Source organism: Lactuca saligna, chromosome 8, assembly GCF_052625555.1.
Source record: "Lactuca saligna cultivar CGN05327 chromosome 8, ASM5262555v1, whole genome shotgun sequence".
Classification (NCBI taxonomy): Eukaryota; Viridiplantae; Streptophyta; class Magnoliopsida; order Asterales; family Asteraceae; genus Lactuca; species Lactuca saligna.
In genome coordinates, this window is record NC_136424.1 from 277,960,970 (window position 1) to 277,984,663 (window position 23,694).

Consider the following 23,694-nt stretch of genomic DNA (forward strand, 5'->3'; position numbering starts at 1 on the left):
GTAACGTAACGAGAAAAAGATGGGTGAAAACGGATGTCGGATGAAGAAGTTATGAGGATTTAAGAGACCAATCCTATCCCGACCCGTTGATAAAATAAAATTTAAAATCGAGTCAAAATTAGCCAACGAAGTCTAAACGAAAGTTGTAGAGTATGTTCCCACCTTCGCGTGGATATAAAGAACGTCAAAAACGGAGCTCGTATGCGAAAGTTACGAATTTTTAAAGTTGAAGCATGAAAATGCGAAATCTGTTGCGAAATGATGACGTGGCTCGATCAGGTCCGTTGCTTGCTGAACACGGTCTTCGCTTCGGATCACGCCACGCAGCATCGCCTTACGCCCCGCGTCCGAAGTCTGTACGCCCCGCGTACCCCGCCTTACCTCTTCCGGTGTTGCGAGCCAGCTGGTGCGAAGCTGGCACCCTTATCCGAGCATTACGCCCAGTGTAACCGAGGCTGCTGGCCTCTATAAAAAGGGTGCGAACTTCTCCGGATTTTTCACACCATTTCTCATTCTCTCTCTAAAATCTTTCTCTCTCTAGGGTTTTGAACCCTCCCTAAAGTCTAGGTGAACCCCTAGCACCCTAAGGAAGCCCCGAGGCTTTCGGAGTCCCGAGAAAAAGGAGTTTTTCGGTTTCGAAACGCTGCTCCAATTAAGTTCTGGTTTTCGATAAAATTCGTTGTAAGTGTGCTACGCTTACGCAATTTTTAATATAGCTTTCAAATAATTATAGGAATGCTATTAGGTCCTTAAAATAATTATTTGGGCTATTATTATGAGTTATATTGAGCATTATTAACGCTTAATAATAGTCAAACTGATTAATGTGTCGCGGTTATCGTTAAACTAAACCCTAGTTGTATCGGTACTAGGTTTTATCGAAGGAACATCGTTTTGAGAGTATCGAAGCGCTGTCCGAGTGCTGAGTCACCACCTATTCAGGTGAGTGCATAGTTACTTTCAGCTTACACATAGATATGAAGTATTTTATATAAATTACGTGCTGTGTGTGTATATTATCTGAATAGTTGCTGTCTATGTTGGGTGAAAGATTTTTATACATGTTTTAAATGATTTAAACTGTATATGTATTTTATATCTACAAAATGTGTTGGGTAAAACATGGGTAGATGAAATAGTTGTTTTGTGATAACACGATGTTGTCAGTGATCCAGTAATCTAGTGGAGTATAGATGAAGACCATGGGCGATACTAGATGGTTCGATGGAACGCTAGTAAGCTCGTAACCTGTAGGTGTTTTTGAACTAGGTGCTCATTAGGTATTTTGAACTGAGTGTGTTCACTACGTATCTTTGAACTGAGTGTGTTCACTAAGTATTTTGAACTAAGTGTGTTCACTAGTTACTTTTGAACTAAGTGTTTACCAGATGTTTCGGACTACGTGTTCACCAGATATATTCTATAAGCCTTGGTAATGATGGACTTCGTGTCGATTCCTTAGGATGATCCTTAGGAATAAATAAACGAGGAATAGCGGGTTCTTAGGGTAGATCCTTAAGACTAAAGAAGATAATGGGGATGGGTAATTGGGTTGATTGTTTGATTGTTTGAACATAATAATTATATTATTGTGGGTTGAAAACCCTATGTACTCACCAGGTTTCCCAACCTGACCCACTCAGTTTATGTATATCACAGGTGACGAAATGAAGTGACATTACACTGAGAGATTTAAAGAGATGTAGATCACTAGTGTAAATAATTGTAAGTTCTGTTTATGCTTATGTTTTTGTATTAACGATGACATCCCAAACGTTTTAAGATGAATAAAAATACGTTTCTTCGAAAATGTTTTAATAACGTATTTATCGTGTTTTTCTGGGAACAACTTCCGCAACCTTTTTATAAAATGAAGTACTCTGATTTTCATAAAGCATAAACAAAATTGGTCTTTTCTGGCCGTGATTTTGGGGATGTCACAGTTGGTATCAGAGCATTAGTTTAAGCGAGCTAGGAATATGGATTTATTTCTAGACTTAAACTTAGAATGCTAAGCAATGATGGTGAGGTGTGAGCACTAGATTATTTTAGGAATTATGCCTAAAATGCTTTTATGTGCTAAATGCTTTATGCCTTATATGCTGTTATTTATTCAGATCTATGGTCTGTTGCCGACCGGATCTGGAAACCTTACTTGTTTAGGATTCTAAACGTACGACTACGATATTAGAACTAGCATATAAACGTTTCGGAGTGATAAGGATGATTTAAACGTCAATCCTAAGTAAAGGTCTAGATTCACCTTATTCGGTGTATAGATCAAGATGGCAAGGACGCGTAGCGGAAACGTGAACGCAAATGAGAATAGGAACCAACCCCCAGTGGTTCAGCAAATACCTGTTGTAGAAGAAGTTGCACCTGAGCCAGTCACCATGGCTGGAGTTCAAGCCATGATTCGGGCTATGCTAGCTGAACAAAGGGAAGAAATGAGGCAGATGTTGAATAGGGACGAACCTACAATGCCCACTGAGCAACCCGAGTTGATTCCCGAGCAATCGGAGGAAGGGAACTACAGCCGCCAAGTGAGTCAAGTGGGGACTCAAGGTGATCAAAGGGATGTCCCGGAGAGGAGAAACAACAAGGATGGGAGAATGTACAAGAATTTCTTGGGTGCAAAACCACCAAGTCTCTCAGGAAGCCCAAAGCCTGTTGAGATTATGGATTGGATCTCCGAGATGGAGATGGTGTTTGAGAGCTGTGACTGTAGCGAGAAACAGAAGACCGTCTTCGCTGTAAGACAACTGAAAACTGGAGTTTTGAGCTGGTGGAAGCTATTGGCAGATACAATGCCACGAGGAGAAGCCTTAAGGATGTCATGGGAAGAGTTCTTGGAACAGTTAAAAATGCAGTACTGCTCAGAGATAGATCTGATAGACCTGAACAACGAGTTTTAGAACCTGAAGAAAGGGAAGATGAGTGTTGATGAGTATGCCACCGCATTCACCGAGAGGATGAAGCTATTCCCCTACTTGGTGCCTACTGAACTCTCCAAGATTGATAGGTTTGCTAACGGATTACCTACTGACTTTGGCCCAATGGTCAAAATGGCAACTACCTTGAAAACAGCTGTTAGGGCAGCTAAGAATGTAGAGGCCCAGATAAGAGAAAAGGGTCTAGAAAAAGATAAGGCAGGAGAGAAGCGGAAGTTTGAAGGATCTTCAAGGTCCAACAAGGAGAGCAAATTCTCAAAGCCTGGAGGAGGAGGTGAAGCAAGATGGTGTGATAAATGCAAGAAGAAACACTTTGGAAAATGCAGTGAAGAGGTGACATGTTTCACGTGTGGAAAGTCTGGGCATTACGCCAATGAGTGTACATCCAACAAGAGGATGTGTTATGAATGTAAAGAAGGGGGGCATCTTTCAAAGAATTGCCCAAAGAAAAATAAAGCAACAAGACCAGAAACGCCACCAAGGCCAAGGGCATTTCACATGATCCTCAACGAAGCGGAAAACCGTGTGAGGAATCAAGGATGAGGACTTCATATCTAAAGATCAAGTTATGCAGTAGCCATAGTGTCGTGTGATGTAGCCTATTAGGGGCATAGTCTAGGGTAAACTTGAACACCTTTGTAATAGTTTCAAGAAATAATAAAACCTTTGTTTTGTTATCTAATACGTTAAACTGTTATGTGATTTTCCTGTATGGTGACTTGGAAACCTGCGAGACAATACTTGGGACGAGTATGAGTAGGTGTGAAAGGTAGTAGATGCATATACTACCGGAAGCACAGGACTCATGCTTGGATCAGGGAAAGTCACAAGGTTACCAAGAAACTAGTAATTGATTTCAATTTATTCAAGTGTGTTGTTACCATTGTTTCGGTAATGACTAAGAAGATTGTTGTTATCCCGACCCTAATGGTCATATCACATTGAGTCCGACTACGATGAGTAGGCTATGTGGTTCAGAGAACCAAGTTTGATGTAGCGTCCGACTTAAACCAAACGATTGAAATCAAAGCGATCAATAGAAATATCGCGCTCGTTGTTAAAGAAGTTGGTAGCTAGAAATGCCTAATGTTAAAGTGTGATTATATCACATTAGAACATGAAGGAAGGCATAGTCTGTTTTAGAATTTAACACTAAGAGACCTAAGTATAAGTGTTGCAACATACGATGATAGGTCATTAGAATATGACACATCGGTCCATTGTATTAATAAAACAACTTATCTTAAGTTCATATCTAGAGAGGATTGAGATTATGACTTGAAGGTCATAATTTGGAGTCTAACGTGAGATAGAGAGCGTACGCAAGATCGAGCACCGCCTGTAGTCAAGGAGTCTAAGAGTTAGATACACGTTCGAAGAAACCTCGAAGTTATGACTTAGGATGAATAGATAACAAATGGAGTCATCATGTGAGCCATGTTTTGTTGATGATTCCGGGACGTAATCATCCTAAGGGGGAGATAATTGTAACGCCCCCAGATCCGGGCTAGTCAATTTAGAGGCAATAGGGGTCGAAAATGACTTTTCGACAAAAGATTATTTAGAATAAATAATCTTAACCAAGTTGTGGAATATGTCTCAAGCTTTCCGTACATATAAAGAACGCCAAAATCCGAGTTATAACAAAGAAATTATGGCCCGTCTAAGTTTTACGGCAAAACCGGTACGATACCGGAAAGCGAAAATAGTGAATTTACGATAGAAGGCTTTTTAGACTTAGAAATATAAACAAAAGTCGTAGAATATGTTAAGCTAAGAACATCGATAAAAAGAACGCCCAAATCTGACTTCGTATGAAGAAGTTACGATTTTTCGAAGTTTCGGACTAGCAGTGTACTGCCCGAAATTCAAATGTTTGATCGAGCGGTTTTTAGCCGACACGACCTAAACGAGAATCGAAGATCTCGTTAAGAGTAACGTAACGAGAAAAAGATGGGTGAAAACGGATGTCGGATGAAGAAGTTATGAGGATTTAACAGACCAATCCTATCCTGACCCGTTGATAAAATAAAATTTAAAATTGAGTCAAAATTAGCCAACGAAGTCTAAACGAAAGTTGTAGAGTATGTTCCCACCTTCGCGTGGATATAAAGAACGTCAAAAACGGAGCTCGTATGCGAAAGTTACGAATTTTTAAAGTTGAAGCATGAAAATGCGAAATCTGTTGCGAAATGATGATGTGGCTCGATCAGGTCCGTTGCTTGCTGAACACGGTCTTCGCTTCGGATCACGCCACGCAGCATCACCTTACGCCCCGCGTCCGAAGTCTGTACGCCCCGCGTACCCCGCCTTACCTCTTCCGGTGTTGCGAGCCAGCTGGTGCGAAGCTGGCACCCTTATCCGAGCATTACGCCCAGCGTAATCTCGGTACGCCCAGCGTAACCGAGGCTGCTGGCGCCTATAAAAAGGGTGCGAACTTCTCCGGATTTTTCACACCATTTCTCATTCTCTCTCTAAAATCTTTCTCTCTCTAGGGTTTTGAACCCTCCCTAAAGTCTAGGTGAACCCCTAGCACCCTAAGGAAACCCTGAGGCTCCCGGAGTCCCGAGAAAAAGGAGTTTTTCGGTTTCGAAACGCTGCTCCAATTAAGTTCCGGTTTTCGATAAAATTCGTTGTAAGTGTGCTACGCTTACGCAATCTTTAATATAGCTTTCAAATAATTATAGGAATGCTATTAGGTCCTTAAAATAATTATTTGGGCTATTATTATGAGTTATATTGAGCATTATTAACGCTTAATAATAGTCAAACTGATTAATGTGTCGCGGTTATCGTTAAACTAAACCCTAGTTGTATCGGTACTAGGTTTTATCGAAGGAACATCGTTTTGAGAGTATCGAAGCGCTGTCCGAGTGCTGAGTCACCACCTATTCAGGTGAGTGCATAGTTACTTTCAGCTTACACATAGATATGAAGTATTTTATATAAATTACGTGCTGTGTGTGTATATTATCTGAATAGTTGCTGTCTATATTGGGTGAAAGATTTTTATACATGTTTTAAATGATTTAAACTGTATATGTATTTTATATCTACAAAATGTGTTGGGTAAAACATGGGTAGATGAAATAGTTGTTTTGTGATAACACGATGTTGTCAGTGATCCAGTCATCTAGTGGAGTATAGATGAAGACCATGGGCGATACTAGATGGTTCGATGGAACGCTAGTAAGCTCGTAACCTGTAGGTGTTTTTGAACTAGGTGCTCATTAGGTATTTTGAACTGAGTGTGTTCACTACGTATCTTTGAACTGAGTGTGTTCACTAAGTATTTTGAACTAAGTGTGTTCACTAGTTACTTTTGAACTAAGTGTTTACCAGATGTTTCGGACTACGTGTTCACCAGATATATTCTATAAGCCTTGGTAATGATGGACTTCGTGTCGATTCCTTAGGATGATCCTTAGGAATAAATAAACGAGGAATAGCAGGTTCTTAGGGTAGATCCTTAAGACTAAAGAAGATAATGGGGATGGGTAATTGGGTTGATTGTTTGATTGTTTGAACATAATAATTATATTATTGTGGGTTGAAAACCCTATGTACTCACCAGGTTTCCCAACCTGACCCACTCAGTTTATGTATATCACAGGTGACGAAATGAAGTGACATTACACTGAGAGATTTAAAGAGATGTAGATCACTAGTGTAAATAATTGTAAGTTCTGTTTATGCTTATGTTTCTGTATTAACGATGACATCCTAAACGTTTTAAGATGAATAAAAATACGTTTCTTCGAAAATGTTTTAATAACGTATTTATCGTGTTTTTCTGGGAACAAATTCCGCAACCTTTTTATAAAATAAAGTACTCTGATTTTCATAAAGCATAAACAAAATCGGTCTTTTCTGGCCGTGATTTTGGGGATGTCACAAACAATTTAGTTAATCCCATAAGTTCTGAGAGGTATATAAAGAGTACTTCATATTTATATATATGTCACACCTAAGGTGTGTTGCATTATGCTTCTTGTTTAGGAAAATTCAACCCATCTAGGGGTCTCTGATTACAGATACAAAGGAAATAAGGGAAAAATTTTATCCGAGCTCCTATTCTATATCAAAATTGTTGGAGTTGAGCAAGTTCTACTTGCGGCGTGTTGCACGTTTGGAGCTAGATTCAGCATCCGACTTCTTGACTCCCATCAGGCGCCTTTCAAGATCTTCTTGTCGTTCCTTCATCTCTCTTATTTATGCTAGTGCGTTCACCATTTGATTCTGAAGCGTCCCTGTGTAGATTTGGGTATTTTCGTGTAGTCCTTCCAGATGACAAATGTCTGCGGCGTTACCCTGAGTAGCAGCATTGATCTCGCAAACTCTGGCTGCTTGCTGGTCCGCATGGTAGTTCTGGGTAGCTATAGTGCCCACAATAACAGGAAGTGCTCGATCAGCTGAGCCTCCCCCACTGACATTGTAAAAATCTCGACACTTGCTGAAAGGAGGGCGTACACCTAGTTGGCAGATCCAGTAGTAGAGATGGCTTCCCCAGATGGGGATGGGTCCTGGGTGATATGGTCTGACTTCGGGAGGATGAGGAGCGGGAGGGTCGATCACTTCCGGCTCGGAGTCTGTTCCATTAGTAATTTCCTCGACCTCCTCGTCGACTTTGAATTCCTCTTCGACTTCGAATTCTTCTTCGACTTCCTCCTTGATTTCCTCCGGGTCTTCCTCCGAGTCTTCTTCTATCTAGCCGCCGTTGCCTTGGTTTGGGTAGTAGGGGTCTCCCGGTAAAGGAAATCCGACCATTTTTCTGTACTAGGAAAGAGGTATGAGAATTTTATAAGAAAATAAATATCTATTTAATGACATCCTACGTTTAACTATATCTTACGGAGTGCAAGTTTTTCATTGTACTATTATCTATAACAATAGTCCTTTAGTATTTCAAATTAGCGAATCTAAAATAATTTTATTTGGTAAGTTTTTGTCTTGTTGTCCACTACGACCATTCCTCGACGTACATTGGTCAAATCCAGGATAAATATAGTTGATCAGGCTATATTTATTCTTAATTTGATTACATACCCCGAGGCCCAATCGTAGTGTCGCAACTTGCCTTAATACTTTTTAGAAAACTTATCATGATACGAGACTGATACATGCGAGTAAAAATGTATATATTTAAAAGAAAATATATTTTTATGAAAACGTTTTGCCAGAGGGTTTTTGGTTCCCGTTGCATTTATAGTTTGTATATCTTATGTGGTTCGATATACTTAGTTCACTATAAACAATGCTCTAATACCAATCTGTCACACCCCCAAACCAGAATGGCGGAAACATTTGGGGTTGGATGACTTCATGTAGTATCATAACAATTGAATATTGTAAAGAAAGTAACACAGCCATCATATATATACTAAAAACGTATATTGTTGCGTTATACATATTTCGAAAAGAATATTACAATATGATGGTGTAAATGTTTAATAATAAACGTCCTTAGCGTTCCTTCTTCAAAAGCTGGTGGTTACCTGTATTACTGATTCCCTGAGAAATACAAGTGGTTTCGAAAAAGTGTCAATAATTAAGTTGGTGAGTTCATAAGTGTTTTGTATTGGAAAGTATGTCCTTTTGGTAGTAAATCAATGAACGAGGTTTTCAGAAAATCCAATATTTTCTATCAATAGTTTGATAAGTTCTCAAAGTTGGAGTGCATTAGTGTTTTTCGTACTTGAATGATAAAGAATAACTTTGTGCTCAAAATAATGTAGAAAACTAAATGCATATATGAATCTCGTAAATCAAACTTGTTTTTATACTTTCATGTGAGTTTTATAACCATACTATTGACACTGACTACCTGTAACAACATTCTTCAGGTGTTGTAGTGTTATGACATTTGTCACCCCAGACCTGCTGGTGTAACTGTAGCTAACAATTTAGGTGCGGGGTTGTCAATCCCGTATAGATCTATACACAAGTATCACGCTCTCCCTCCAAGAGATTATGGTATATAATACAGGGCTTGAAATGCATACATAAGAGTACGTTGAAGTTTGAATATCTCACATCGCTTAGTATAAATAGATTTACGATAAGAAAGACTTCACTTCATTTTGTTTGAAAGTATTTCATTTTTCAAGATGTATACGTAAGAATGTATGAATAACTTGATAACTATACCCATTATAGTTTTTCAGAAAGTATGTTCCATTTGATGAAAATAACTTGATGATATATTAGTCCTTTATACATAAAGTATTATGTTAGTATCGATAATCAATAAGATAGATGTTACGTTTATGTTTATAAAACGATACTTTTACTTGTATTGTACTTGTATTTCCCCCCTAAAACATGAAAAGACTTGAAAGGTAGGGGTATGAACTCACTTGTTTGGCTTGAAGAGAGTGGGGCTAGATTCGAGCAGAACTTCAACCGCGGAAAGCTACGTCTTCGAGCTCTCCGGGAATCTCGGTAGCGTAGAACCTTCATCGGGGGCTCGGGTACGGAAACCGAGGGCGTCGGGATAGCTTCTGGCGCTTGAAAGTATGTGAGAGTGACTGGAAGTTTGAGAATGTGTGCCAAAAATCCGTAGCTTATGCCATCTATTTATAGTGATGGAAAGGTGCGTACGCTGGGCGTACCACCGGAGTACGCTGGGCGTACGTGTTACACTGGGCGTACTTTGGTTACGCTGGGCATAACTTTGCGTCATGGATTACGACTCGAGTCTAGCTAGGCGTAGAGCTGCAGCCGATGGGACTCGACCTTGCTCCTAAGTACGCTGGGCGTACCCCTATATTACGCTGGGCGTAATGCCGGCTCCCGTTTTCTAAATTTCGTAACTTTCGTGTACAGGCTCCGTTTTTCTCGTTCTTTATATCCATGCGTAGGTGAGATTATGCTCTACAACTTCCATTTAGACTCCGTCGGCTAGTTTTGAATTTATTTTTAATGATATGTTTTTAATAGGCCGAGACTACTAAAGTTTGTTAAAAATTCATAGTTTCTTTATTCGACGTCGGTTTTCGTTTGTATTTTTATCATTTTACTCCTATTGTGGAGACCTTCAACTTTCATTTAGGTTGTGTTAGCTAAATAATGCTCGATCTTCAATTCGAGTTTTTAGCCCTCTACTACTGTTACGAAACTTAGAAAATTCGTAACTTCTTCATACGAGGTCCAATTTGGGCGATCTTTTTATGTACGTTTTCAGTTTAACGAACTCTACACCTTTTGTTTAGATACTTAAGGCTAAAATGCATTTTATTGTAATTTCACTTTTTACGTTTAAATAATGTTTTAATGGTGTGTTGTAAATATTCGAGTGGTTATAATTTCTTCAATATAACCTGGTTTTGAATGTTCTTTATGTTTTTGGAAACCTTGGCACGATATCTAACATTTGATGCATCCCAATTTAGATGTTTTAACACTTTATTTTTGAGGTAAATTTTGTTGATTCCAAATAGTCTTCGTTGTATTTGACTTTTTAGTGTTACACTGCTTTTGGAAAATATAGGGTTGTCACATAAAGAGCGTCGAAATCCGAGTTATAACGAAAAAGTTATGACCCGTCGAAGTTTCGCGACGGAACCGACACGATACCGGGAGGCGTAAATAGTGAATTTATGATAGAGAGAGATTTAGCCTTAGCAATCTAAACGAAATTCGTAGTATATGTTAAACCGATAGTGTGCAAAAAAAGAACATCCAAATCTGACTTCGTATGAGGAAGTTATGATTTTTCTAAGATTTAACATAGCAGTGCACAGCCCGAAATCTGAATTTTAGATCAGTCGATTTTTAGCCAAAATAATCTAAATGATAAATGAAGATATCGTTAATAGGAGTTAAACGATAAAAAGACAGTCGAAAACAAAGCTCGAATGTGAAAGATATGGACGAAGCTTAGTCCCTACTCTTCGAGCGTTGTGAATTCGATACAGTTTTGTAAATCTGAGATAGAGTGAGAATTAGCCAATGAGGTCTAAATGAAAGTTGAAGATCTCATTAGTAGGAACTCAACGGTAAAAAGACAAACAAAAACGGTGCTCGTATGTGAAAGTTATGGACGAAGCTTAGTCTCTACTTTTCGAGCGCGGCGAATTCGATACAGTTTTGTAAATCCGAGATAGAATGAGAATTAGCCAACGAGGTCTAAATGAAAGTTGAAGATCTCATTAATAGGAACTCAACGGTAAAAAGACAGACAAAAAAGGAGCTTGTATGAAAAAGTTACAGACGAAGCTTGGAGACTACTTTACTATACAATTCCTATAAATAAGAGATGAACTCTTCATAAATTCCTCACACCTTCAAACCTTGCTTTCTCTCTCTAACTTCTCTCTAACCTCCCTAAACCCCTCCTGAGTCTAGAGAGCCTCCCTATCATGAGAAGAAAGCCCCAGAGCGCCCGACGACTCCGAGAAGAAAAGCTTTCGGCTCAAAAACGCTACTCCAGCGAAGCCCGGTTTTTAATAAAAACTCGCTGTAAGTGAGTTACGCCTATACTATATTTAATATAGCTTTTATTTAATTAGAGTAACATTATTAGGACCTTAAAATAATAATTTGGACTATTATTATGAGTTATATTGAGTGTTATTTAACGCTTATATAATATTAATAATAGCTAGACTATTAATTAGTCGCGATTAAGGTTAAAACTAAACTCTAGTGGTATTAATACTAGGTTTTGGTCAAGGAAAAATTGTTTTGAGATAATGAAGTGCTGTTCAAGTACCGAGTCACCACCTAATCAGGTGAGTGCATAGTTACTTTCAGCTTACACATAGATAAGAAGTATTTTATATAAATTACGTGCTATGTGTGCATATTATCTGAATACTTGCTATCTATGCTGGATGAACGTTTTATACATGTTTTCAATGATTTAAACTGTATATGTATTTTATACCTACAAAATGTGTTGGGTAAAACATGGGTAGATGTAATAGTTGTTGTGTGATAAAATAAAATAATGAGAGACCTCGTTATAGATGTTATTGATGATCCAGTCATCTAGCGGAGTATAGATGACGACCACGGACTATTCTAGACAGTCCAGTGGAACACTACCAGGCTCGCAACATGTAGGTGTTTTTTGAACTGTGTGTTTATTTGAATGTGTGCTCACCAGATGTACTCCATCCCCCACATGGTTGCCTTAAGGACATTTATTTTCTGAGGAAACTCCTTAGCAGTAGTGTCCATCCCGATGATAGTCCTTAGACTAGGTCCCTTGTGTTAGATGTTTTAGGGACGTAAAGTGAGGATAACGGGAATGGGTAATCGGGTTTGTTTGGTTTGATAAAGTTAATAAACTTATTTATTATGGGTTGAAAACCATATGTGCTAACCAGGTTTCCCAACCTGACCTACTCGGTTTATTTATATCACAGGAGCTGATATGAAGTCACATTACACTGAGAGATTAAGGAGATGTAAATCACTAGTGATAATGAATGTAAGTTCTGTTTATGCTTATGTTTCTATATTGACGATGACATCCCAAATGTTTTTAAATGAATAAAAATACATTTCTTTGGAAATGCTTTGATAACGTTTTTATCATGTTTTACTGGGAGCAAATTCCGCAACATTTTTATTGAAACAGGTACTCTGATTTTTATAAAGCATAAAAAAAAATCGGTCTTTTCTGACCGTGAAAATGGGAATGTCACAGCATCCATGGAGCATCTCATGGGTTTTAGCCCAATTCAATGCACCATGGACTACAAGCCCACTATTAAAGAAATAGATGTTTATACAATTAGCCCATATATTTAATTAGTCTCATTTTGATCACAAAATTAATTTTTAATTAAATCTTGATCAATACTAATTAAATAATATTATTAATATATCGTAATCTATAATATATTAATAAACCATAAGTGTCCTTTCTCTCATTTTAGTCTACCCAAGTGCATGATGCCATGCAACCCAAATGGACCATGTCAAACTGGGTCGAGTACACACTAGAAATAGTTATGGATTTAGACACCTCATCCAACAAATATAACTTAACATATTCGTTTACTAGTTAGTGAAATACAACTAGAACTCCTAAAAGCACAAAGAAAGCAGCATTCGAGCATTGAGTACACATAATCAAGCAGACACTACTCAGCTATCATATCGCCTATTTTGTACTAGAATGCAGTTCATAAAGCTGATACACATATAACAGGCACATAAGGCGTCCTTCCTGTTGGGTTTTGATCATTTTAACACTCTTAAGTGTACATGAAACCCTAAATACCTTGGATATATGTTTTCTCTATTATACATGAAAATATGAACTTTCCAAGGTATTCATCCTAACTAGCATAATAACATTGATTCATATGAATATCTCAAGTTAGAATTACATAACTCTTTGAAGTAGAATGTCTTCTTGAAGCTTGAGTGCGTAGTGCCCCAAGTGTTACACATCAAATGGTTCACACAACACCAAATACACTTGGAATAACTTGATAGAATATACACAATTCATGAAAATCGGCTAGCCCTTTCACATATACTCTAGTGGCCGATTTTGTCAACAATAAGATGCTTATATAGTTAGTGACAATTAGGGTAAACCCTAATTGTCATGGTTTTCCATTTCCTTGGATCCATGGGTTCAAATATACCATGGAGCATCCATGGAGCATCTTATGGGTTTTAGCCAACCTTGAAAATCCATGGAGCATTAGCCCAATATAAAAGTATGGATGGTTTACACAATCAACCCATATATTTAATTAGTCTTCTTTTGATCACTTAATTAATTCTAGATTAATTATTGATCAATACTAATTAAATAATCTTATTAATATATATTAGAACTTATAATATATTAACAAAACCTTAAGTGTTATTTCTCTCTTTATAGTCAATCCAAATGCATGATGTCATGCAACCCAAATGGACCATGTCGGGTCGGGTCAAGTCTTACCAATTATAGTTATGGACTTAGACATTAATCCAACAATCTCCTACTTAGATAAGTCTAAAAATATTATTATAAGTATGACTTCAAGAACCTACTGGCAATCGTAGCTCTCAAAAGCTTCTGTCGAACTTTGACCTTGTCGATGATCTCTGACCTTTGTTAATGACTTGTCCATTAGATAAGAGATCATATATTCCTCTAGATATCATATGGACTGAGACATGGATTATAATCATTCTCTCTGTCTATTTGTTGTTTCCCGATTTCAGATTTATGACGACTGACTAATTGAACAAATCAAATCAGTCCAAGCCTGACCGAGCACTTACATTTGTCATCACCAAATCATCGAGGGGCCCACAGATATCGCTTTTATCCCGAATGTAAAAGGAATGGATAAACTTCGACTCATATGGCTTGTTCTACTACTTGTTGAATCATACACAAAGGGACGTTTTATAACATCGAGTTACCAATGTGTTTTCGTGCAATCAATGTATAACCAACTCATAGTAACAACTCATATCTCTGGGTTTGAAGAATATAAGATATTATCGTCTCATGATCACTCGTGATAAAATCCATGAAGTGATTCTAATGAACGTGGGTTGAATCCAATACTCATACCTTATGAACACTCATGAGTGTTGTAGCACTACTTTGTCCAACATCTTAGACCCCTACAAGCCAACCCATGAAAGTCTTGATTCATATCTACTTCCAACATATGACCGACTGTGGATGGTTTGAATAACTTAGTCATTTAGGGAGAACGACCTAGTTATTCTGGAAGTCAAAACATGTAAAATAAAACACAAGAATAATTGAATCCAATATGGTCTCAGAACTTATGAATATAAATAAAACACCTTTTAATTATCACCATATGATTACACATTATTCATTGCGTACTGTTTCAGCTATCAACTTTATTATTGAATTAAAACAATAGTTGTCCAATGCTCCAAGCATTTACACTATGTTTTCTAAACACTAGTCATGCCATACACCAAGTATGAACACTATGTTTGTCTATGATCTTTACATTGTGAAATAAACCAATTGAACCATGATTATAATTTCACACTCCCAAATCCTTATCATTTATCGAAATCTATTAGATTTTAAACTTATATGCATTTTTCCTCTTGTAACGAGTATGCACAAAGTCATAAAGACTTGTCAAAAAACATTACCTAGTATTCCAATGGAGATCAATTCCATGGAAACATCCTTCTTGCATTAAGTTTTCTAATCTTACATAGATTTAATAACTTCCATCTATGAAACATTCCCACTTCAACTATCACTTCTGAACAAGAGTTGCCTCTTTTCAGAATATATCACTATGGTCCTTCCAAAAATCAGCACTATACTTCCAATTGTCCCTGAGCAACCAATCATTGGTAAACCTTAGATTGTCCTTGACAATTTCTTAAAGATGTTAGTCATATCCAATTCTCGACCTTTTCCCTCTTGATGCCCCCGGTATTTGGAAAATTTAGAAAGGATGAATATTATAGCACATGCAATCGATCCTATATCTGAATCATATGGGATACAATTCATGATGTCTCACATAAAGACATGATATTAGACCAGTATTTTGCTACAATATTTATATTTGCCAAGTTCTTATAATTCATATTATGAAAATGGATGCATAATCATAATCAAATTTTAGAACGCATAAAATAGACCCATATATAGAATTTCCTTATGTTGAGCCATTCGAACACAAAATTCATATATATATATATATATATATATATATATATATATATATATATATATATATGATTAAAACCTCAATCTAAGCTTTTAGAATTGAAATGAAGTATAATTTCCTCTCCCTTAATTATAGCAAAACAACTTTTCAACCCCTACAACTCCACGAATCGAAACTTTTGTTTTCTATAATTAACATTGCTAACTTGCAATCTTTATCATGATTATCATGCTCCCACTAACATGATGATTATTAGCATAACACTTATGCTCCCACTAGCTTTGACATGTACTTAGAAATCAGTTGGACTTCTAGAAAACAATACTATATTGACTTTCATACCAAAGTTCAGACTTCTGATACGAGATGCTTTGATAAAACTTTATCAAAATCATACACCTTTCCTTAGATAGCACACATGTATGTCTAAACAATTTCAGAACTATGAAAAGGGATGTTGTAATCATAGTCTTAATGGTTTAGATCTTTGCTATCTGTTTCAAATATACTTGGTGGAAGTGTTTCCACACCATCATTTTCATGAATCGGAGAGAAACCTTATGACCCTTAGATTTTATGGTGTATGTGTTGTTATCCATGTGAATTGTCAAAACCATAGTCACAAGACAAGGATAATGACAAATCCAAACACATATGGACTGAACTCAATCTTAATTTCTTGCCACCTGGCAACTCAAGGGTCTTCCATTGCTTCCAAGTTGTTATGCAACCAATTGAGAACTCTAAGAACTCATATGCAAAGCCAACTTTAACTAGAATGGGCACAAAAATAGAAATATGTCAACACGATAGGTTATAAACCTCACGTCGTGTGCTAGTGTTAAAATACAGGTTTTTATTCTTGATTAGATCTTGAAATTCTTTCAAGATCTTAAAGACTCCCACTGTCCTCTTAACATATAAGACTATCTTACCAAATATTCAAGAAATAGTTTGGATTCTTTATCAAGACAAATACTTCACACAATTGGTCTTAGTTGGTCTTTGTTTTATCCAAAACATCACAACTCACCAATTTCAAATGTACAAGAGTAGGACACACTTTACTCTTACATTTGACTAGTGTTAATAAACCTTCTATTAAGATATGTCACCCAAGTTACAATCTTAGAGTATGACTCTAAGAATTGTTTTTGGAACGGGATATGAATCATATTCTTGATTTGACCACTTCAACAACTCGTAGCTCCTCTTCTTAGCTATCAGAATGCACTTAGAGGATGAATTGTGATAAGGTCTCTTAATCTTTAAGATGATCGTATAACATGATACTAAAGTACTCTCCCATCTTTTCAGATTTGAGAAACTTTTATCCTTCTGCCTAATTTGATTATTCTTATTCGCTCTGTCATACATTTGGAACTTTTTCAATGTCTCATAATTATACTTAAGCTTGTAAGTATAACCATATTTACTAAACTTTAGTAAATCATGATGAATAGTATTATCGATCTTTTGTGGTGGACTTAATCAGTGCACAAGAATGTGTACTCGATCCCTTAATCCTTTACTTGACTCACACATCCATGTAAACAACACTACTAGAAAACTTCCCTTTAATGACGCGCAAACAATGAGACACGGTGATTTACGATATGCATTTGTGTGCACCCTAAAAATAACGTCCGTTTAAAAAAAAATCAACAATAGAGGACACGCATTTCTTGCGTGCCCTAAAATTAATGTCCAATAAAAAAATTAAAAATATGGAGGGCACCTATGTTAATATGAATGTCGTGTAGCGATGTCGCTTTATATTTTATTTAATGAAACATGCGTTTTCTTCTTTCGCAGCTTGGGGGAAATGAAAATCACAAAAGTTTGAAAGTCCGCCATTTCATCCTCTACCTTGTTTCCATCGCTCTTCTCTCTCACTTATCAATACCCAAAAAAACCTAATATCATCACCACTCGCTTTTCTGACACAACTAAAATCTTCACAGGTTCTTTAATTTCACTCCTAGGGTTCTTTGATGGATCGTGGTTGGTTCATTCTCTATACTGAATTGAGATTCAAAACCTTGCATATGTATTCAGCTTATCGCCTTAAGCAAATGTTATTTCATCCTTCATTCACCTTATCGTCATTGCATTGCTACCGCCGCCAAATTTCCTTTTCCCTTCTCGCAGTAGCTAATTATTCCACTACCTTATTTGCTCATACTCGTAACAAGAAAAAGCTAAACTGAAAAGATAATTCCATTACTGCTAATAGTCATCGAGTTCTAATAGATTCTGTAGTGAAGAAGAGGACTCGATCGGATAAAAAGTTCGATGAGGAGAGATTTCGTCAATTTGGTGACACCGAGAGTCATATTCCGGTGATGCTCGGTGAGGTATTGGAGGTTATTGATTACCGCAAACTTCAGATTTGTCGATTGTACCCTTGGAGTCGCCGATCATTCTTCCATCGTATGTGAATCTGATTCCCCTTTTCTATCTTTTTTATGACATGCTTGATTTTAGAATTCATTTTTTTGTTATTTGGTCAAGGATCCTTTGATAATGTGAAGCCCTAGAATTGGGAAAAGGGTTTTCTCATTTGTACTAATGTCTTTTAGTTTTGATGTTGATGTCTTTTGGGTCTTGATTATGTTACCAATACTTCTAACCAAGGCAGAAACTACAGTAAATCCAATGCCTTCTCATCTTTTTCTTTTCATAATATTTTGATTTTTTTTTAAAATTTGGATCAGAAATCGGATGCTTGAGTTAGCACTGAGAGTGGGAATCAAAGCATGAGGAGGAACTAGGTATGCTTGAAAAGCATTTTGAAGCTGTATGAGTATGTTTCTTTGTTTTTCTTGAATTAAATAAGGATGAGTTTTTAAATTAACTAATGTTTTTGTGTATATATTCTTTTTTAGCACATTTCTATGTAAATCCTGCTCGTTTTCTCCAATTCTTGATTTAGAACTTGTACCAGATAGGTTTAGGTTAACTGAAGAAGAGGTCTCAAGAGTCAAACATGTTGTTTCAGAGCTTCTTCCGAAAGAAAGAGATGTTAAAGACTTAGATAACAACAATGTTCATGTCGTGGTGCAGCAAGTAGTGAATATAATAGAAGCTGCAGCTGGAGAACTTGCATGCCATGCTGTTGTTGCTTCCAAGTTGCAGAAATTCTTTCTTCTTGCTAATATTGACATTGAGGGAAGTGTATTTTTTAACAAGTTGGTTGATGTTTGGTGGTGTTTGAGAAAGAGAAGTGTATCTCTATTTGCGAATGCATCTCAAGCTTATATAAATTACCTCTCACATTCATCTTTCAAGTTATGGGGTAGTCAAACAGAAGGTCAAAATAGTTATAGTTATACCTTGAAAGCTACACTTCATGTCCTGCATATTATCCTTAACTGTGGGGTGGAGTTAAAAGCTCCCCTTGAACCTGCACTTTCAACAGTTCCTTTGTTGGCATGGAAAGGTAGGTGGGACCCCTTTTGCTATTTTTATATAACAGTAACCTAACCAGTTCTGTTCTAACTAGTATTGTTTTCCCTTTCTGTTGGAAGTAACTCCTCAACTATTTGCTCGGTTAAGCTCTCACCCTGAAGAAGATGTTAGGAAATAGCTCGAGGGCATTTTGGTCATGCTGGCAAAACAATCTCCATCGTCGATAATTTATCCAACCCTCGTTGATATTAACACAAGTGAAGAGGATCATTTGATGGAGCTTACACGAATATTGGCATGTTTAGTATGTGTGCCATATTATATATAATTTATCTTCTCTCTAACAATCTATTTGTTAGGATTTGATGATGACTAACCCAATATTAACCATTGTATATGCAGAACAAGCAATATCCAAGATTAGTCCAGAATGTCCAACTCATGATGAAAGAGCTAGAAACTCCACCATGAGTTGATGATCACCAACCCAATATCCACCTCACGTAAACCTGAAACACCTCATAAAATATGGTACCACAATGAGTACATGGGACAAATCAAGTCATCCATTTCAAACTTCAAAATTCCACCATCTGCTGTCACACTAGGGGGAAGTTTGGAGACCATTGTGTAGGAGTATGGGCGAGATAGTGTATATTTGGTTGGGGCAAACAATTGGGGAAGATGATAATAACCTGTGGCAAATTGTTGGTGATGACTTCATTGTTAGAAAAGGTCTAGAAACAAGCTCTATTGTTCAGGTAATGTGTTAATTTGAAAAGCTTCTAGAAACTAGTTTGTTTGTATCTTCAAGTCCCTATTGCTTATAATATTTTGTATATGAATGATTATGATGAACAGATAGTGAAAGAAAATGGAAATAAATTGGATTGAACAAAGGATTGGATAATTCCGATTCCAGAGATGGTGGTCGACAGAAGAAGCCAAAAGTATCTTTTGATTAGGATTGAAATGCTTCAAACTTTTTTGCATCATTCTATTTTGCTTAGTGGGTCTATTTGTTTTGCCGGTTTAGGCTGTTGCAGGGGGTAGTGATGGGATTGCAAATAATTTTAATGAACTTGTTCCTTATATGGCATTGGATAAAATCCATCTCTGATTTGAGTTCACCTCTTCAACGACTGAAGAATCCATCTCTTCGTTTTGATCCATCGCAGCTCCCTGTGACACACTTACCAATTCGGCTCATCTCATTGCTTGGTAATATATATTTGCATCTTTGTTTTTTCTATTTGTTAGTACTGATCATTTATTTTTATTGTGTTTCTTTTTTGAATTGGTTATAAGTTACTCTGTCTGAGTACATATGAATGGAAGGAAGATATCCCAACCTGGATGTCATCCAGGTGTTCGTTGAATGTCCCAAGTGAAATTTTTTGTTATTTAGACATCGTATAGTAGCTAAGTTCAATGGAAAATCTATTTTATCGAGTAAGTTTTATGAGTTTGTTGATGACATAGCTAAACTAATTATGTTCTCGTACTCTTCATCTTTATGAGTTTGTTTATAGGTTCTTATTTTCCCAGATCTTGACACCCACTAGAGAGATTTTTATTAGAGATTAATTAGAAAATAAAGGATCAGATCAAGATCACTTGAACTATACCCAACAGTGGATGATATTCATAATTTTTTTGAAGGGTATGGAATCATTATTGGAATAGATTGTCTAAATTTTCCCGAAACATAGAAGATCAATGAGATTTCCATGATAAGTTTTCGGTTATGAATATAAAAAGATCATTGGTTTTTACATATATGTGATATGTTTATTTATTTGTATCCATATCTGTTTTTGAGACATTATTTATTTGTCAATCTTTTATCATAGAAGCTGCATCAAAGAGAGCCTTAGTACTTGACGGATCTGATATGTGCACAACCATAAACTAATATTTACTAATTATTTATAAAACGTTAACATAAACTCATTTCTTGTTATCGAGGTGGATTGTCTCTGAATATTGAACCATACAAGGCAACTAGAGATAAAAAAGTTTCCAACTTTGTCCCTACAATGTTGGAAGGCTACAATAGATGAAGGCATTGAACTGGTGAATTTTTAAATTTTTTTTACAATAGATGAAGGCAATAAGCATTAAGGTAAGTTTTCTAAATTCAATTCGGTAAAAAAAAAAATTCTGCCATTCGTGGAACAAATTGGAACATGGTCACATCCCTTCACCCCTGTTAGTTATTTCCTATGATGCAGTTGGTAGAAGTTAAGAAAATTACAAGCAAAATCAGTTTGTGGATGTGGGTTATTTAATGGGTGTATGATGTTGGTTGAAGTAATAAAAAATATCACAGAAAGTTTCAATTACCTATTGCACTAGATGCTAATTGTCAACATAATAGTTTGTTAAAATATTAATTAGTTAAAAATTTTAATTTCCTGTTTATAGAAAAAGGTTATAATATGCATTTTTCTAGTGATATATAGGTTGGAAATTTAGGCCACATGCCTTTACTACTTTACACTTGTTTAAGCATTTAAAGAGACTTTTCTCTATTTTTTTTGTTTAATATCATGGTTTTGATGTGTTGATCTATACAGTCATTCTGAAGCCTCATGACCGTATAATGGTGTGTATTTTTATTTTTTGATTTTTGGGTATTGAGATGGATATTGCTTTTAATTAATTTTTTTTAAACTCAGGGGATGGACTTGCCTCATGGAGGACACTTGTCTCATGGATTCATGACACCAAAAAGATGGGTTTCAGGAACATCCAATATATTTTGAATCTATGCCTTATCGTCTTGATGAATCTACAGGTGTTCTTTCTTTTTTTGTTTCCAACAAAATATAATATTTTTATATTAATATAATATTGATTTTTTCTTTTTTTGATAATAATGACATGTATGATTGTTGCACTTGAAAAGATTGCAGCTGTTGTTGGTGATTTTCTAATGATGGATATAGCTCATGCCTCATAGTAGTGGACTTGTTGCAGCTTCTGTGCTTGGGAATCCTTTTGATTACGGTGATATTGTCACTATTAATTTATAAATCCTTAATTCTAATGTCCGCATACTCATAGAAAGGTGTATGCAGGTATGATATATAGCATTTTGGGACGAAACTACCCTTGAAGCACAAGAAGCTCATGGACATGTATTTAATGAGGATGGTTTTATTGAGAAGTGTAAAATTGTGATTGTTAGAATTCCCTTTGGAGATCAAAGATTGAATGGAAAAATCTTAAAGGTAAACAAGTTGTTTCTTATTTACTTAACGGAAATGTACCCTATTTAATTGATTGTAGTAGGCAATAATCAATCTACAAGACACTCATCACGTTTTATATCAAATAAACTTCCAATACTTTCCATATATATCATAATATAATGTGTTTTAAAGAATGGTTAGTCGAATAGAAAACTAAATAACTTGAAAAATAAAAAAGAGCTAGCTAATTACCTATCTAACACTTTAAATTAAATATAAAAATGTAATTAACTTAAAGTTCCAACTAAATATTTAATATTTGTAAACTCATATATAATGTTGTATAGATGCTATGTTATAAACTATAGAAAACAATCTCCACCATAATGTCTCTAAAGCATAGAACCATGTTTACCAGGAAATTCCGTGAGGTGCTAGTTGAATTGGAGGGAATGGGAGGTGGTGGAAAGGTACAACTAGAGGTAAGTTTTTGTGATTAAAAACATTAAATACAATTGGTCATGGAAGCTCCATAAGTCAGCAAACCACCTACTTATACCAAAAAAAAAAAAAACTGACCTAACTGATCTAATTGTAAAAAGACATCATCGCCCTCACTAAGTAGCTCTACTTAAGCCATACATGAAAGGACTAAACTACTTGAAAGTGTAAAAGGGACACTCCAAAAAGAAAGTTGCTTTTAGTTGAATTGGGATTCGAACCGGTTTAGTCAAAAGTTGCAGCCTCGTGTACATTTCCAATTTTAGTTGATTCTTTTATTTATTATATTAGCATATTAATTTTTAGACTTTTATTTGATCAGGACACAAGAACTATCGGAGCAGGGGTTCATTAGTCTTAAAGAATTATGAAACGCAAGATGAAACTCTACTTGGTTAGAATTTGATGTTTATCATCTTTGTGTAGCATTACTTTGCAACAATATAGTATTAGCTTATATAGTTAGGGAAAACCTCTTAGTAACAATGTACAATTAGATCCCATTAATATAAATGTATTACAATTTTTTGTCATGATGTTATTCGATGAAATTGATTGTTTTAGTATATATTTGTTTACAAAATTTTGTATTATGCATAAATGAGTATCGTAAAGACGCATCGTAAATGCAAATCGTAAATGGTTACTAAAGTTTATGACACGCAAATGCGTGTCATCTTCATTTATGAAAGGGGCTTCCTTGATACGCATTGCGTGTCATAAACATGCACGTCTTAAGGTTACAACACGCAAATGTGTGTCCTCTTCCTTTATGTCAGGGCCTTCCTTAATACGCATTACGTGTCACAATTGTGCATCATAAATGCGTGTCGTAAATGCGCGTCACAAATGCGTGTCGTAAATGAACGTCGTCTCTCTTTATGACATAGCCTTTCTTGACGCGCATGTACGCGTCATCTGAGCATTTTACGATGCGTAATGAGCATTGTAAAAGGCTGTTTTTCTAGTAGTACAAGCAATTAGTCTTAATTTTCC